The sequence below is a fragment of the Thermobia domestica genome, chromosome 13 (assembly GCF_964235325.1).
Source record: "Thermobia domestica chromosome 13, izTheDome1.hap1.1, whole genome shotgun sequence".
In the NCBI taxonomy this organism is placed as follows: Eukaryota; Metazoa; Arthropoda; class Insecta; order Zygentoma; family Lepismatidae; genus Thermobia; species Thermobia domestica.
This window is the reverse complement of record NC_137466.1, coordinates 20,988,960-21,005,325: the sequence shown is the minus strand read 5'-3', so window position 1 is coordinate 21,005,325 and position 16,366 is coordinate 20,988,960. Positions and strand designations below refer to the sequence as shown.

The 16,366-nt window shown below is 36.5% G+C and overlaps 1 protein-coding gene and 1 long non-coding RNA gene across 7 annotated transcripts in view; one reads left to right on the top strand and one right to left on the bottom strand.

Moving 5' to 3' along the window:
- flz (transmembrane serine protease filzig) overlaps positions 1-16,366 on the top strand; it is a 424,928-nt gene that overhangs the window by 177,262 nt on the left and 231,300 nt on the right. For 2 of the 3 annotated variants that reach the window (XM_081735520.1, XM_081735521.1), the window contains exon 2: positions 13,142-13,240. The exons of the other annotated variant lie outside the window; for it this stretch is intronic. The gene's annotated coding sequence lies outside the window, so the exon portion shown is untranslated. The remainder of the gene's footprint in view (positions 1-13,141; positions 13,241-16,366) is intronic. 3 annotated transcript variants of the gene reach the window in all.
- LOC145668045 (uncharacterized) overlaps positions 1-16,366 on the bottom strand; it is a 316,452-nt gene that overhangs the window by 215,409 nt on the left and 84,677 nt on the right. The gene's annotated exons all lie outside the window — the stretch shown is intronic.

Below are 16,366 nucleotides of genomic sequence, written 5' to 3'. Positions count from 1 at the left end.
CATGAGTAAAATATTCTGTAGTTCTGTTCGAGGATACAGAGTGCTGCGAATCGCTAAAAATAGTTCGATAAAGTTAGTTCTCAAACTATGTATTAGAAACGCAATATGATTGTAGAAATCATCCTTTGTAATTAATCTATTGAAATGAAGTAATTTTTCACAATTATGTAATGACTATTGTTATTTTTCTGCGTCTCGAAAAACTTCAAGTCTTTGTCCAAGTATTGATTCGGTAACGTGATTTCAACATTGTTTCCGCAGTAAGTAGTATGTACTAAAATATTCTTTAAACTAAATTCAAGGATTTTCAATTTGACATGTTTACACATCTCAGGGGGTTCATTTGCGCCGTACAATTAGTGAAGTTGGATAACCAACCATACAGTAAAGTAAGCAGGGTTGCCTGCATTCAAGGGATAACATCGTTACAAAAACCCTTTGTCTTCGTATAAACAAGTGGGAAATATTTAAGAGTTATGTTGGAGATATCATGCGGATAGCTTTCACTAATACAATACTTAAAAAAGAGTTATACTCCTGTCGCATAAGAGACGTGGAAGTTGCCTAGAAATCAATCACTGCTCGAAGAAACTATAGAATTAACTAAAATTTACACTTATGGTGAAAGAGTTAAAAAGAAGAAAGGAAAATAACCTAAAAGTTAAAAGTGAAAAAAAAATGCTCAGGTAGGTTACGTGTTTCAACATTTAGTTTATTATGGGATCGAACTTCATGACAAAAAAAAAAAAAGTTTTGTTTAGCATGAATCGTGAGCAAGTGTTTCTAATGCAGTCTAGCAGAAATTACTGAATAATACACTAGCAATTAGTAATCTAATACTTAGTAACCTAAGCACTGAGCTCATTTGTTCACCAATTAAACAAACAAACAAAAAATATTTTATACAGTCTAAACCACACCTGTAGTTTCCAATTAGCAGAAATCAGTAGATTCCAAAATTATCACTAAGAAAGACATCTTCCATCTAAAGTAACTTCTTGTTACCTATCTAGATCTTCGATGTCAACTAATTCACAAATCTTTTTCAATTAACTAACTTAACCCAGATATACCAGATAATAACTTCAAGTACATCAATACGAACATTAGGAATACAACTGTCACATAGAAACCATCTTGTTTATATATATATATATATATATCTGTTCACTCCATGCGTCGTTTACACCACAAACAACAACCTAATTAGAAGCAGAGTTGTCATATGCAGATGTCGAAATATCACACACAAGTGTCTTTCAAATTGTACACAGTTCCACACAATTTACTTAACACAAAGGTTGAATTTAAAATAATGTATTCTACACTACGTTGATCATTGGTGTTCACCCCATTTACGAATAGTAATTAAATTAGTATGTGCACAGAATATAGGAACTTCTGATTATTAGTATTAAGACAAACTTAAGAAAACAATAAGATAAGCTACAGTAAATATACTCGGAATAACCTGGAAGATAGGGAAAGAAATACATGGATCAAGATTATGAGAGTTGTGACGGATATAATCGCAAGAATAAAGGGATTCAAAAGGCAGTGACGGGACGCATTGAAGAACTGATGACAGGTGGACAAATAAAATCCTTGACTGGATGCAAATAGTCAATAAGTGACTTAGGAAACATCTTAATACAGGCTGGTGTGACGAAAGTAAGGAGTAGTATGGGATAACTTGAAAACGTACTGCCCAAGACAAGTGGTTATGGAGAAATATTTGATTGACCTTCACCCAGTAGTGGATGACAACGGTTAATATAATAATAATAATAATAATAATAATAATAATAATAATAATAATAATAATAATAATAATAATAATAATAATAATAATAATAATAACTAACTCTATGGCCTATGAAACCCGGAGGTTCAATGCCGCGCTCACAAAAGCTCTCCACTGACTTCTTTCCTTAGCTAACTGTACCCAGTTTCTACTTTGCATTCCAATCTCTTCGAGATCCATCTTAATATTGTCCTCCCATCTGCGCCTAGGTCTTCCTAATGGTTGTTTTCCGATTGGTCTTCCAGTCAACACTTTGAAAGCGTTTCTACTTTCTTCCATTCTAGCTACATGACTCGCCTCCCTAAGCCTCCTAGACTTGATGACCCTAACAATGTCGGGTAAACCGTATAAATTATGTAGTTCCTCGTTATGAAGTTTCCGCCATTCCCTATTCCCGTTTCTCTTGGGTCCGAATATTCGTCTCAGAATCTTGTTCTCAAATACTTTCAGTATATGTTCTTCCCTCAGACTAAGCGACCATGTTTCGCAACCATACAGAACAACAGGCATGATTATCGTTTTGTATATTTTAAGCTTCAGATCCCTCAACAGAATTCGCGACGACAATAGATTCTGAACCGAATAGTAACATGAATTCCCTGCTTTTAGTCGATATTTAATTTCTTCGTGAATATGATTTTCATCTCTTAATATTGATCCTAGATATTTGAAGGTACCCACTTTATCAAAAGTAATATTTATTAATTTAACGCATCTATAATTCGCTGTATTACTGTCCCGACCTGTACTTCCATGTATTTAGTTTTCTCTGCATTTACTTCTAAACCCATGTCCCTGCAAGCGTTTAATAAGCGTTTAAGCGTTCTCTGCATTTCTTTCTATTATTCTCCTATTATCCCCTATTAAATTTACATCATCAGCATATGCCATAATCTGGTGGATACCGTTCAACTCTAGGCCCTGGTTGCTATCTTTGATTTTCCGTATATCGTATTCCTGGAAAAACTTGAATAATAATGGTGACAACGCATCTCCTTATTTAAGGCCATTTTAGACGTGAAAGCTCGTGGACAAAAATTTTCCTACCCGGACTTTACTTTGGGAATCATCTTAATTGATCTAAATAGCTTTCTCGGTATTCCAAGTTCTGTAAGAACGTTGTATAATGTTTCTCTCCTAACCGAGTCGTACGCCTTTCTAAAATCAATAAATAGTTGATGTACCGGGCTATTGTATTCCCACTTGTTTTCGAGTATTTGGCGAATGGTAAATATTTGGTCTATAGTTGATCGATTTCGTCTTAATCTGCACTGATAATCTCCAATAATTTCATCTGCGTATGGGGTCAATCTTCCCATTAGAATATTTGAAAGGATTTACAGGATGTTGACAGAAGAGAGATGCCTCGATAATTATTACAGTCAGTTTTGTCGCCTTTCTTGTGAATTGGAACAATTGTTGATTCTTTTCACTCTTGTTTCAATTCTTCTTTGTTCCAGATAACGAAAATGAGTTTGTGTATCTTGTTCCACAATTTTTCACCTCCAGCTAAAATTAACTCAGCCGGAATTTCATCTACACCCGGAGATTTCTGTTTCTTTAATTTCTTTATAGCGGTTTCTACTTCTATTCGGTTGGGTTCTTGGATATACGGTTCTGCGGTGTGTATCTCCTTTTCTCCACGCTCAGTAGTTTTTGGTTGCGTGTTAAGCAAATCGTCAAAGAAATCTTTCTATTTATTTAAGATGCTATCCGTATCAGTGAAAACTGTACCGTCAGATATTTTAAGGCACGAGGTTGATAGCCTTTCTTAAATTTTCTGATAGCCTTATACATGTCACGGATTTTTTTTTATTTTTACTATTATCTTCACGTTCTTTAATTTTAGCTTTCAAAACATCGTGTTTCTTTGTTCTAAAAGTTTTGGAAGTTTCTTGCCTGATATTTGCGAAATTTTGTGTAGTTATTTCATTCGGATTTTTTAGCCAGCGTAATTTTCTGTTTTCTCTTGTCTGTTAGTTTAATGTATTCCTGGTCGAACCATGGTTTGTTCCTACGTATTTCCGCGTGTCCCAATTTTCTTTTGCTGAAATTTTAATGCTATCTCTAGTTTCAGTCCAGGTATCCTCAACACTAGTGCACTCCGAATCTTCTAAAGCCGAGAATCTATTCGAAACTTCAATTTTGTATTTCTCTCTTTCTTGGCTCTCTTCTAATTTCTTTAATTGAATCTCTCCGTTTTCGGTCAGTGAAGGTTACCTTTATTCAACGATAATCTCTCTCGTATTATCGCTACTACCAGGTAGTGATCAGTGTCACAATCAGCCTCTCTAAACGACCGGACATCAATTATGCTAGATTGCCTTCTTCTTACTAAAACGTGATCAATTTGATTATGTATTTTTATTTCTGGTGATGTCCAAGTGTATTTATGAACGTCGAGATGTGGGAATTTTGTACTCTTCAGGATTAGGTTTTTGGATATTGCAAAGTTCACGAGTCTAACACCGTTGTCATTACTTTCCTTATGCAGACTTTCGTTCCCTATAATCGGTTTGAAAATGTTCTCTCGTCCTACCTTCGCATTGAAATCCCCTAATAGAATTTTCATATGGTATCGCTGGAGTTGAGAAAATATCCGTTCCACTTCTTCGTAAAACTGTCTTTTATATCGTCATCCTTATATTCAGATGGGGCATGTACATTTAAAATAATATCACACCACCGTCCCTTAAGAGTAATAAAAGAAAGTCTGTAAGTAACAAATTCAACCGGTTTAATTGCTGGTAATATTTGTTTGTGAACAGAAAACCCTGTTCCTATCATGATTTTTATTTCCTTCCCCGTAAAAGAACGTAAAATTTCCGGAATTCACAGATCCATTTCCTTCCCACCTAACTTCCTGAACTCCTACTAGTTCCATCCTGTATTTCTCTAACTCACTCGGTACGGATTTTAACGTGCCTGCCCTATAAGACTTCTAATATACCATGTTCCAAATTTCGTCCAATTTCTTTTGCTGAGGTCCTGCTAAGTTATCAGTTCTTCCGAGGCTTTTGTGAATATTTCGGAACAAGTGCTTTGTGTTACAGGATGAGGTAGTTAGCCTTACCCAAACCCCCAAGCTGGAGGACCACTTCTAGTCGGCTGTCCGCGACTGTTTATTCAGTATATTCGCAGCTAACCTCTATATCTAGAGGCCTTCTCCTCGGTCCGTAACCTGAGGACGCGCCATGCCGTGGTGACAGGAACCCACGTTACACTTTCACAATAATAAATAACAATAATCATTATGTTATTAGATACGACCTCGAAAATAACATTTAGGCCTACTAGAAATTTATTAAATTACTGTTTCAAATTCAAATAAATAGAGAAACAATGAACGCTGAACTGACGGCTATCAAAGCTCAGTCACCTGCATATTGGATAGTTGCTTTGCTACTAAGCAAGGATCTCTGATCAATTCTTAGTTTTTGCGTGCATTGTTCGTTTTCCATTTGTTGCCAAAATACTGCAAGATTCTAGTCTCCAACAACTCCCCTTGTTTACCTTTTCGTGTTCCTCCCGGTGTAGGAGGTGACGCATGTTTGTATTGTAATACTCTGTCCCGTATAGGTTATAGGTAGAGCGAGGTAATAAGATGAGTGTCCGGAATCTACTCCCACTACTAGGTTTTATTATAAAACTCACTAAATAACAGTATTTACAGAAATACTACGAAGTTATTCTCCTCTAGATTTGTTAGGTTAGAATAGGTAGTCCTTGACCGTGAAGTCGTGTACTGGATTTCCACAAAGACCCGTGGCAGGCTAGGCAGAGTGGCGAAGGAGTTCCTAAAGCTCCGTGGCAAGGAGTGAGAAAGTTAGTGATCACAGAGCCTCGTAGCAGGCTAAGCAACTGGGTGTAGGATTCCCAACAGAACCCCGTAGCAGGCTAAGACAGGAGAAAGGAAAAGCCAAGAGTCCCGTGGCAGACTAGAAGCTTGGGTTTAGGTTGCTCCTAATGTTCCGTGGCAAACAGAGGAGGGGCACCAGAGAACTGGTACTGGTTCAATGGTGGCTGCTGAATTTATAGAGCTCCAGGCGGCGGTGGCGCTGCTGCTCCGATGTCATCGTCTGCTTCGTAGAAGAAGCCAGATCCGTCGTCTGCTGGTTGTAGTGGATCCACGTGGTGCGTAGTATCTTGACGTAAAACCATGTGGTAGTGTTTATAAACACAAGCGTAAAATGCTTTTTGTCCACAATACCACGTGGATGTTACAGTATAGAAAAGACACCAGACAGGCATGTTCTCATATGTAGTCAATTTTTGATTTTTCAAGTGCATACCCTCTTATCTTCCGAGTTGGAAATGAGTAGTTGCTTAAACTCCACGGCGAGGAAGTTGTGAACGTGTGAATCTAACGTTTCATTTGAAAGTAAGTTTACGAATATTATTTTCCAGGTTAACCTACATCTCCAATCTCGATGCTTGTTTACAATTTTTCTGGATGATTTTCCACGAGATTAGGGAATAAGATAGGAATCCAGTTGTGCTGGGCAGCATTTTCAGAAAAGTGCATATGCAATTTAACTTAACAGCCTTTGTGTGAGGTAGATAGAAAGGATACTTTTTCTAAGACACTTAAAGATTGAATTCATTTTGCTTTACAACAGGAGTGAGTGGATGAGAGAGAGAGAGAGAGAGAAATGAGAATGAGAATTAACATCTTAAAGGATAAGAATTTTTCTGATTGTGTTTGTATTAACCAGTCAGGGCCCGTTTCGCACTGTTCATACAAAGGAACAAATACTACCCATGGTGAAGTAATGTCGCCACGTAAAGACGCTAGCTGTAGTTTAATATAATGTAATACGTCATTTTAAATGAAATTTGACAAATCACTACAACCCTCACATTGAACCGCGATACCTCTGGGAGCCCTGACGCAACTTGACATTCATTGATTATTTAAGAAAAACTATCAACTCGCAGTAGTTCACTATAGTTTAAGTGCGACGCACTAAATGTCAAGAAATGTAACAAACATTACGAAATAATCACCATTGCTTACTCGCATTATATATATCATCGCATTGGAAATTGTTCTCGATATAACCTCCGAGCTTCAGTTGCGTTTCGTTATAGATAAGAATCATGTTTGTGTTCTCCTCGCATAAAAACACCTCCAACACCAGCCATCTCGTCACAAATGATGTCACTTTCTATGAGTGGGTACTACTAGTGCAGTCAATGACCATTATAGAGAAATAGACTCAAAAAGAATAAAGAAGTTCCTTCTAGCGATCATACGTAATTTTACTTACTTTCGTTTCGCAAACTGAGTGCTCCATAGTTAGGCAACTGCTTTTTCATATAAGTATGGTTGGTCATCTACGTACGTATTGTACGGCGCAAGTGAATCACCTGGTATATATATATAGGGTGGTAAGTAACTCCACCGCAAAAACTTTGGGAGACGATTCCTTATATGAAATGAAACATAAAAGTTCTAATAAACATGGGCCAAAAGACGTCTCCTTCCAGAGTTATGATCCATTGAAAATTCGAAAAATCAATTTTCAAATCTCCCTAACTTAGAAACTATAGGACCTATCCCAAGCGGTTTAAGGAATTACACAGGAACTAGTATGTGCTCTATCTAAATATCCATGTTTTACCATCCTTCGTTATCGGTGAAAGGAACTTTAAAAAGGAAGTTGAAGTATAGGGATACTCCTTTAAGAACTAGTGGCGCGTTCTTTTTGCTGGTACTGGTGAATTCTGAAACATGGATATTTAGGTAGAGCGTATACCAGTTTCTGTGTAATTCCTTATACCGCTTGGGATAGGCCCTATAGTTTCTAAGCCAGGGCGTTTTGAAACGTGATATTTCGAATTTTCGGCAGTTCATAACTCTAAAAGGAGACGTTTTTCGACCCATGTTCATTAGAACTTTTTTCTTTCATCTCGTATAAGGAACCACCTCCCAAAGTTTTTGTATAGTGATTGTAATTATTCTTTTTCTTTGTTTAAAAGACCAAATCTTTTCGGTGGTCACGTATAAATTTCATTAGATAATTATAGCCTTTAGAGCTAGACTATGAAACAACTCCACGGGTGTAGTGTGAGAAGTATAATTAGGCAATTTTAATATGCGTATATTCACTTATAACTTCGATATCAATGTACCAAGTTTGATGACCCTTTTGTTTGTTGGTTTGTTTGTTTAAAAGGTATTTTTGATTGTTTCATATTAGTTTCATTGGGACCTAATAATAATTCTCTGAATTAGACTATGAAACTCCTCCAATGGCTGACAATTTTCATACCATAAACGTGTGCATGATCGGGTATAACTTTGACATAGATGCACCAATTTCCTTGATTTATTTTATGGTTGAAAGAGGATGATTTTGCGTTAGTTTCATGTAAATGTTATTAGGATCTGATGCTTCGGTTTTTGAAACTACATAATGGAACTGTTCAACGGCTGACAGTATTAATATCATAGTTAGCCGACTTTATTGTGTGCATGTTCACATATAACATCAACATAAATATATCGATTTTGATTATTCCTTTTTTAGTTTCAAATAGATGTTTTCTTACAGGTTCTGTATAAATTTTATCAGGATCTGAACTGTGTTGGAGTAAAATCAAACTCTTCAATAGTTAATATTGTTAATACCATGTATATCTTCATGTATAATTTTGTAACGTATAGACCGATTAAGAATATGCTGAAATATTTATATATAAGCAGTAACACATCGCAGTATACTATACAAAATCTTAGAAGTACGATGCAGATGAAAATTTTTATCGCAATATGCGATACATTTATGAACAAAGTTTATTACCGAAATAAACGTTATATTCTTTCTTTCTTTCTTTTTTGCCAGGAGAAAGCCCAACATCATATTTTTCTTCAGGATAGAACGGTTCTCTTTTAGCCTTACACACTGTTAGAACTCAGTGGTGAATACTTTCGATACCCCTACGTTTCCCTATAGGTGTCCGTTGAGTTCTCAGAAACACAATCTACTACGGACTACATACCGAATTACTGCAAAATCTCTCTGAAACTAATGACAGAGACAATATCTGTTTGAACACTTTATTCTATCTGTAAAGAGAACGACTCAACAGGCTCCCGGATTCCAAGACCTGAGTTCACTTTTCCGAAACTAGATTAGTAGCTAAAATTGGAACTCTTTTTTGCCTTCCTTATTCATGTTTTATTTTGTTTTTATCCTAAAAATGAAAGTTCACTTCGTGTACTGAGTGACTCTGATACCCCGTTAAGCTTCATATGAGCACATTCAGTACAAACTACCAACTTATACATATCGTAGAATATCAAAGTGACAGCATTTTAGAAATGTAATGGTTATACTTTTCCTTGCTTAGCTTTTCTTTATCATACTAATTTTCAATACACAAAAATATTTATTACTTTATGCCTATGAAAAAGAATAAAATAAATAAATAAATAATAATATATTTCCTTGCTGTAGAAAATATGATACAAAACTTACAAATTGCGATGCCTATTTAAATCTCTCTCTCTCTCTCTCTCTCTCTCTCTCTATATATATATATATATATATATATATATATATATATATATATAATCTGTAGCGAGAGAGAGGGACTGGTAGTTCTTTGAAAGCTGTCATTCTCCAACTACTGTGGAAGAAATTTGTCCCTATGAACGGGACTTGGTGCTGGTTTCGGAGTAATTTGCAAATTTGTGATTTCTTCTTAATTTGCGAACTTACAAACAAAACCTGCAAATTATAAACAAACTCTCCACTCTTTCCACTAAATTGTTACTTTACGCGATGACAGCATCTTTTATATCCTCTCTCTTAATTATTCTACTGATGCTACCTGTATGCAGTATACCAAACCCTTCATGTGACTACGAACACAAAAGTCACATCGCCGTAAATCCGAACTCCGTGTCGACCGTGTCATCCGTCTCTCTTTCACATGTGATAAATTCCACGAAACTGCTTACACGCGAAGCATGTTACTTTTCTTGTTAACATTAGTATTTCCTTTTTCAGCTATCAATTATCGGCCGTCTAGAACATAAAAGATACGCTCTCAAGGCGAGTGACAGTGACTGAAGTATGTTGTAGGCTGCGTGTTTGCAGTAATTTATAAGTTTATTTTTGATTTGTTCCATTTCTGATTTACTTTGCATGTATTGCCGTTTATTTTTCTACAGTGACAAATTTCTTACACTAAAATGAATTTACGAATCAAATTAGAAATTAGTGCTTCAACGAGTTCTGCTTGTTCCTTTGTCTGCGTAAATGGAAAATTTACAGCATTTGATTTTTCTAGATAGCTTTGAAATGAGGTAGCAATTTTAGTAATTTGTACGCCAATCGTCTTAACGTTTTTCTTAGGTATTTGCTGTAATATAGAAGCTTTTTGAAAATCATAACACTATTTGCGATTTATGACCTCTTCGTGTCTTTTTTATTTATTTTTTAAAATTTTTTTTACAGTAGTACTTATTTCGTCTGCTATCAGAAAAGTATAATTTAGTTGTCACAGTGAAGTAGTTTGTCCACAATTTGCAGGTTTTGGTTGCAAGTCAGGAAATTAAAAAAAAAATAATCTGAAATTCTCAGGGCGATTTCGCAACTTTGACAGAAGATTGTCTAAATGTGTCGCGACCAGGGGCGGATCCAGGACCGACTTCTGGGGGGGGGCGGTGGGTTGTCATACTGGTACTTTTAAGGGATCCAAACTTTGGGATGGGTTTCATTTATATATATAAAATAAAAAAGCTTGCTCTCCTGGGGGAGGGGCGATCGCCCCGATCGCCCCCCCCCCTGGATCCGCCCCTGGTCGCGACGTACTACTACATATCCACATACGTAGATGGTGCTGCTGGTTCCGTAGTTCAGTGGACAGAGTATATACACCCTCCATTCCAAAAGAAACCGAACGTTTTAATAAAACAAAAAAGCAATGTACATTTTGGAACAAATCATTTTTATTAATCAATGTATTCCCCTTCTGCATCGATACACATATTTGCACGCTCCAACAAGTTGTCAAACGACTTCTCCATGTCCTTTATTGGAATGGTCTTTAGGACGGCGGTCGTCGCCTTCTCAATGGCATCAATCGATGCGTGCCACTTTCCTTTCATCGCCAAATGCAGTTTCGGGAACAGATAGAAATCGCACGGAGCGAGATCTGGTGAATAGGGCGGATGATGCAACCGAATAATGTGATTTTTGACCAAAAATTCAGTTACAAGTCGCGAACGATGTGATGGTACATTATCGTCCAAAAGACTCCAACTGCCGATTTCGCGATATTCGGGCCGAATACGACGAATTCTTGCCAGCAAACGCTTCATGACGCCCAAGTAAAACTCTCCAGTGACTGTCTGGCCGGGCTGAACAAATTTTTTGTGGATAATTCCTTTTGAATCGTAAAAACAAATCAGCATCACCTTAACTTTTGACTTCACCAAGCGACTTTTTTTGGGTGTTCCTTCATCCGGCGCTCTCCATTCAGCACTTTGCCGCTTTGTTTCGGGCTCATATTCAAAACACCACGTCTCGTCACCAGTTACAATCGATTTCAAGAAGTTTCGATTCTGCCGAGCACTTTTAACGATGTCTTTGCAATGCGCAAGTCGATCGACTTTTTGGTCTTCGGTGAGTTTGTGTGGTACAAACCGCGAATTAACCTTCTTAAGGCCCAAAACTTCGGTCAAAATGCGGTATGCGGTTGTTTGAGGAATGCCTAATTCCATTTCAATAACTTTCACCGACGATTTTTTGTTATGTTTGATGAATTCACGCACTTTTTCGGTGTTTTCTTCCGATAATCCGGTTCTGGGACGGCCTGATCTTTCGTCATCATCCAGCGTCTCTCTACCCGATTTGAATCGCCTGAACCACTCGCAAACTTGCGTACGGGATAGACACTCATCACCATATGCATTTTGTAGCATTTGGTGCGTTTCGCTAAAAGTTTTACCCAGTTTAACACAAAACTCAATTGCAGCTCGTTGTTTGAAACTCATTTTCCGACCGATGTACACAACACACTGACAGTTGAAACGCAATAACTTTGTTGCCGTGCATCCAAATGTCATGACATTTATACCAGTTGTCAATGAGGAACTACGCCATCTACCGGTAAAATATTACAACAGATGGCACTAGTGGTACTATTTGTTTTCAAAAGTTCGGTTTCTTTTGGAATGGAGGGTGTATATAATGGACTTTAATGTAAAACAAAATTCTTCGTACCTCTCTTTCTTTATAATATTTTTATTGAAACAATGGTAATTACAGCCTTAATTTTAAACGGACTTTTAACTTAATTCCAGACGAGGAAACGGACTATTTGAAATGAGATTTCATATTATAGCCCACTAGCAGCGTTCACCCCGCTTCGCTGCGGTCACCCCGGAACGCAATAAACTTTGTTACTTAGATAATTTTTACTTTTTCGCTTTCAAATTGCAGTAAATGTTAACATTATAGCGCCTGTCATTTATGTTAACCCGCCGAGTGACACGGTCATGCGGGTTGCATATAAATACGTTTATTTTTACCTATGATGAACTAATAACAAAGGATTTGTACGTATGGACACTTGAATGGTCAATTATCTCAAGACACTGGTAATTAAAAATTAAAGTGATATGATAAAAACCATCTAGGGTCCAAATCCTAATAACCCCCCAAAAATAAAAGAAATTGGTTCAGCCGTATTAGCGTGATGAGGGAACAAAGGTTTTGTACGTTCTCTTTTATAATATAGATTTTAAAACAGCTAATTTCTTCGTAGTTTGTCTGCGAATCGTAACCTGATTGTAGTTGGATGTAAAGTAATAGAGAGAGTGAAATTTCATCAGGTACACGATGGCAAATTAAATACTACATTGGCGTCAGTCATGTCCGTAATGATGCTTGTTGCATTTGCTGCGGAACAAATGCTACAAAGAGAGCGTATCCCGATTAATAGATTTGTTCCTCGGAGGACTATATTTTCCAGATCAGAGTTAAACTCTATAAAAGAAATAAAATTGTGTTTTACTTCTTGAAGAAGTTTACTCCCGGTGTAGATGCAGCTTCCTGGACTCTGTCTTAACTACCTTGAACTATTCGTCCTCTTGACTGAGGCTAGTGAAAAAAATAAAGATTATTTTTATTCTTGTTGATGGAAAATTCTGACAGTTGTTAATTTGAATTTCAATTTTAAAACTAAGTAAAATTTATATCTCAGGTTTTGATGTATTTACTTCTAGATGTGTTGGACGCTATCATCACATATATAAATGATTGCATACAATTACATAAAAATGCTATTATCTAACTATTATCTTCTTTGGTTCTTTCTTAGAGGTCGGAGATCTGGAGAGGCAGTTTATGGCGTCTTAATTGTGGACACTCAAGTTTCTAGGCTACATGAAAGATCTCTAAGCTTACTTATTAACACTTTGTAAGTATTAAGTATCATACTCCCAAACTTACCGTGTTATATATTAGGATTAATTTATTCACGAAAATAATGTCTCATATATCAAATTAATGGAACATTCAAACAAACCCAATATTTGTATGTGTATATCAACAGCTCCTATGGATCAAATTGTTCATCTAACGAATGAGGAAATCTTTCCCTAACTTCCCTGCGCCTGTCATATGTCTTAGTTTGAGTGCCACCTTTTCGGACGAAATTTTCAGCATGCGTAGAGATAAATGAAATATTTATGTTCTGTATACCAGAATGATCTCATATATAAACTGTCGTAGTCATTACTGATTAGTTTCAACGGTTAATCAATAGTCATTCGTCTTCGCCTGTCGTACTGAATTAATCTCTAGGACTTTCTGAATAAAATTCCCGAATTCATCCCAATGAACGGGATATTTGTATTTTGTATATGTTTCTTGTATCAGAAGTTTTATTCATCTATATCTAACGGTTCATCAATCTGTATTCGCAGTATTGACTTTGCCAATTTTCATATCATTTCGATTTTACACTTACGAAAGTCTTATACGCGAATGTAATCCTCTTTACGGTTGATCTAAAGTGCACTATGTTTTGCACACATACATATAGCGGATCATGAAAATGCTCTCCTGCATCCGTTTATTGCTAGTGATGGGAGACACATTGGTGTTTCTGAAGCAAGAAGTCTATATACCAATTTCTGTGCTACTACTTGTACAATCACGAAAGAAATCAGTCAACCGGGCAAGAGGAGAAAATATTCCCAACCCTGTTCACTTGAGTTAACTTCTCCGAGAGGCTTGCTGCTTTAACGTGAGGTCTGTAAGCAGTTCTCCCAAACAAATCCAGGTCTGCTGAAAAGTGATCTTCTTTTCGATACTAAGCTTAGTGCTTTTAGACAAAGGAGAAAAACAATACTTGAATCGTTTTCGAGGAAAAGAAATAATTCATGCATAATAGTTTACAAATACCAGATTACCTATTAATAATTAATTTAGATATCTAAATACTCATGATCTGCTGACAGGTAATTGAGGTGTGAATAATGAAAAGTGATTTTGGAAATTCAAGACTGCATTACTGGTCTAATACTTTGAAATGAAATGGGAATTTTAACATCCCACGATCATGTCCTGGATTCTAAAAGAAACAGATGATGAGTGAACGAAATGATTAATGAAAAGAACTGTGTAATGAAGTGGAAGTCAACAAAGAACTCTTAGAAACAAATGTACACAATGCTGTTCAACACAGACTTACATAGTATAGCCTGGAATCGAGCCTATGACCTTGAAACCAAAAGTGAGCGCTCTATCATTGAAGCCACTAAACTCTAATTGTGACGGAAATATGCTCCCGATTGTGACGTCAATTGGTTGGGTGGTGGATTAATTTTGAGTGTAGTATTCTGTTCAGCACCGAGGCAATTTAAGACGTGGACCTATATTTTAACGTGGAATCTGAACCACATAAGCTCCCACCAGGAATCGATCCCGGGTCTCCCGTACCAAAAATGAGCACTCTAACTATTACGAGGAAATTCCCCATGGTCCAGTGGTGCTATTCAGCCGGTTCGCTAGAACCGGTTCTTAAAATATTTTCAGTTCGCAGAACCGTTTGTTAAACCAAGACAACAGTAAATGATACCCAGTTACACCCAGAAACAGTGCATTTTTGTTTAACTATCTTTGTTTTTAGAATCTCTTACAGCTAGAGGGTTAAACATATGATATCTCACTGGTCAGAACAAGGTACAAGCGATTATTTCTTAATCTCAAATGCTCAGATATCAAGAATTAGAACTGCAATTATATCAGTATAGTTGTGAGGGTTATTTATATTTGAAACGCATACATACGATTATCAACAATGACGTAAGTTCATGATTTTTGCTATTGCTGTTCACGGAGGGGTCTCTCTTATCTCGTGAAGTATCATGGAAATTCAATTTCGTTTTCAAAAAGGTTTAATTATTTGTATTGGACGATGTCGTCTTGTGTCGTTTCCTCAGCAACACTACTTTCTGCACACAATAACACACACATGAGTAAAAGCATGTATATCAGTTATACCGTTTATACCGTTTTGTTTATTTGTCATACATTGCAATTAAAATATCTTATAGTTGTAGCATCTCTACTATCGTACAGGTTGTGTTATAAATATCCTAATCATCTATTGCGTAATTGCTACTCGTGAAATTTTCACCAATATTGTTTCAAGCGTAAGTCAAGATATTTCATTATTTCTCTTTGTTAAGATGAAGTTTTTATCATCAATTCTTTATAAGTGAGATTAGGAGGTTAAAGAAAAATCATGCTTAATCTTGAAGGAAGTAAAAAACCCTTAAGTAACAGGACAAAGACCCTTAGGTAACAGGAATAAGAAATACTTTGTAGTTGAATATTATGCGGCCTACACCAAACGAAACATTTTATTTTCAGTTGGACAATGACCCAGGCATCTTCATCTTCCATGGGGATCCGATGGTACAATTTGTACCATACGGGTGTTTCATGGTACATTGCGTTATAACTCTTCTATTTGAGCTTTTTCGTCCGGTTTTTTTCCAAGTCCAGAGGCATTGTAGAAGACCTTACGTATGGTTTCACACCTTCCTGCGTCGACATAGGAGGTGATGACGTCATAATTCAAAAATATATTTTCTTTTATTAAGCCTATGTTCATTATTTTTTGGCGGGCTTATTTTTGCACGTAGAAGATTGAAATTTTGCACAATAATTTAGTTCACCAAGTAGTATTTACCAGATTTTTTTTCAGATTTCTGCGTTGAAACAGAAGGATCCAGAGGGGCAAAAAGTTGAAAAAAGGGATATTTTTACTAAAAAAAAAACCCTTTCTTTGGGATTTTCCCGCCTTAGGTACATGATGGAGACATGTGAATGGTACCGTCTGAAAGGCAGTTCTATTCTGAAGAAAACGATGTAAAAACCATGATCCTAGGGTAATTAGGGATGTCTCAGGGAATTTTTACAAAATATCATGTATACGGGAATATGGTACATTGTCGGTATTTATATTTTTTGGCGGGCTTACTTTTGCACCTAGAAGATTGAAATTGTGCATAAACATTCAGCCCACCTAGTA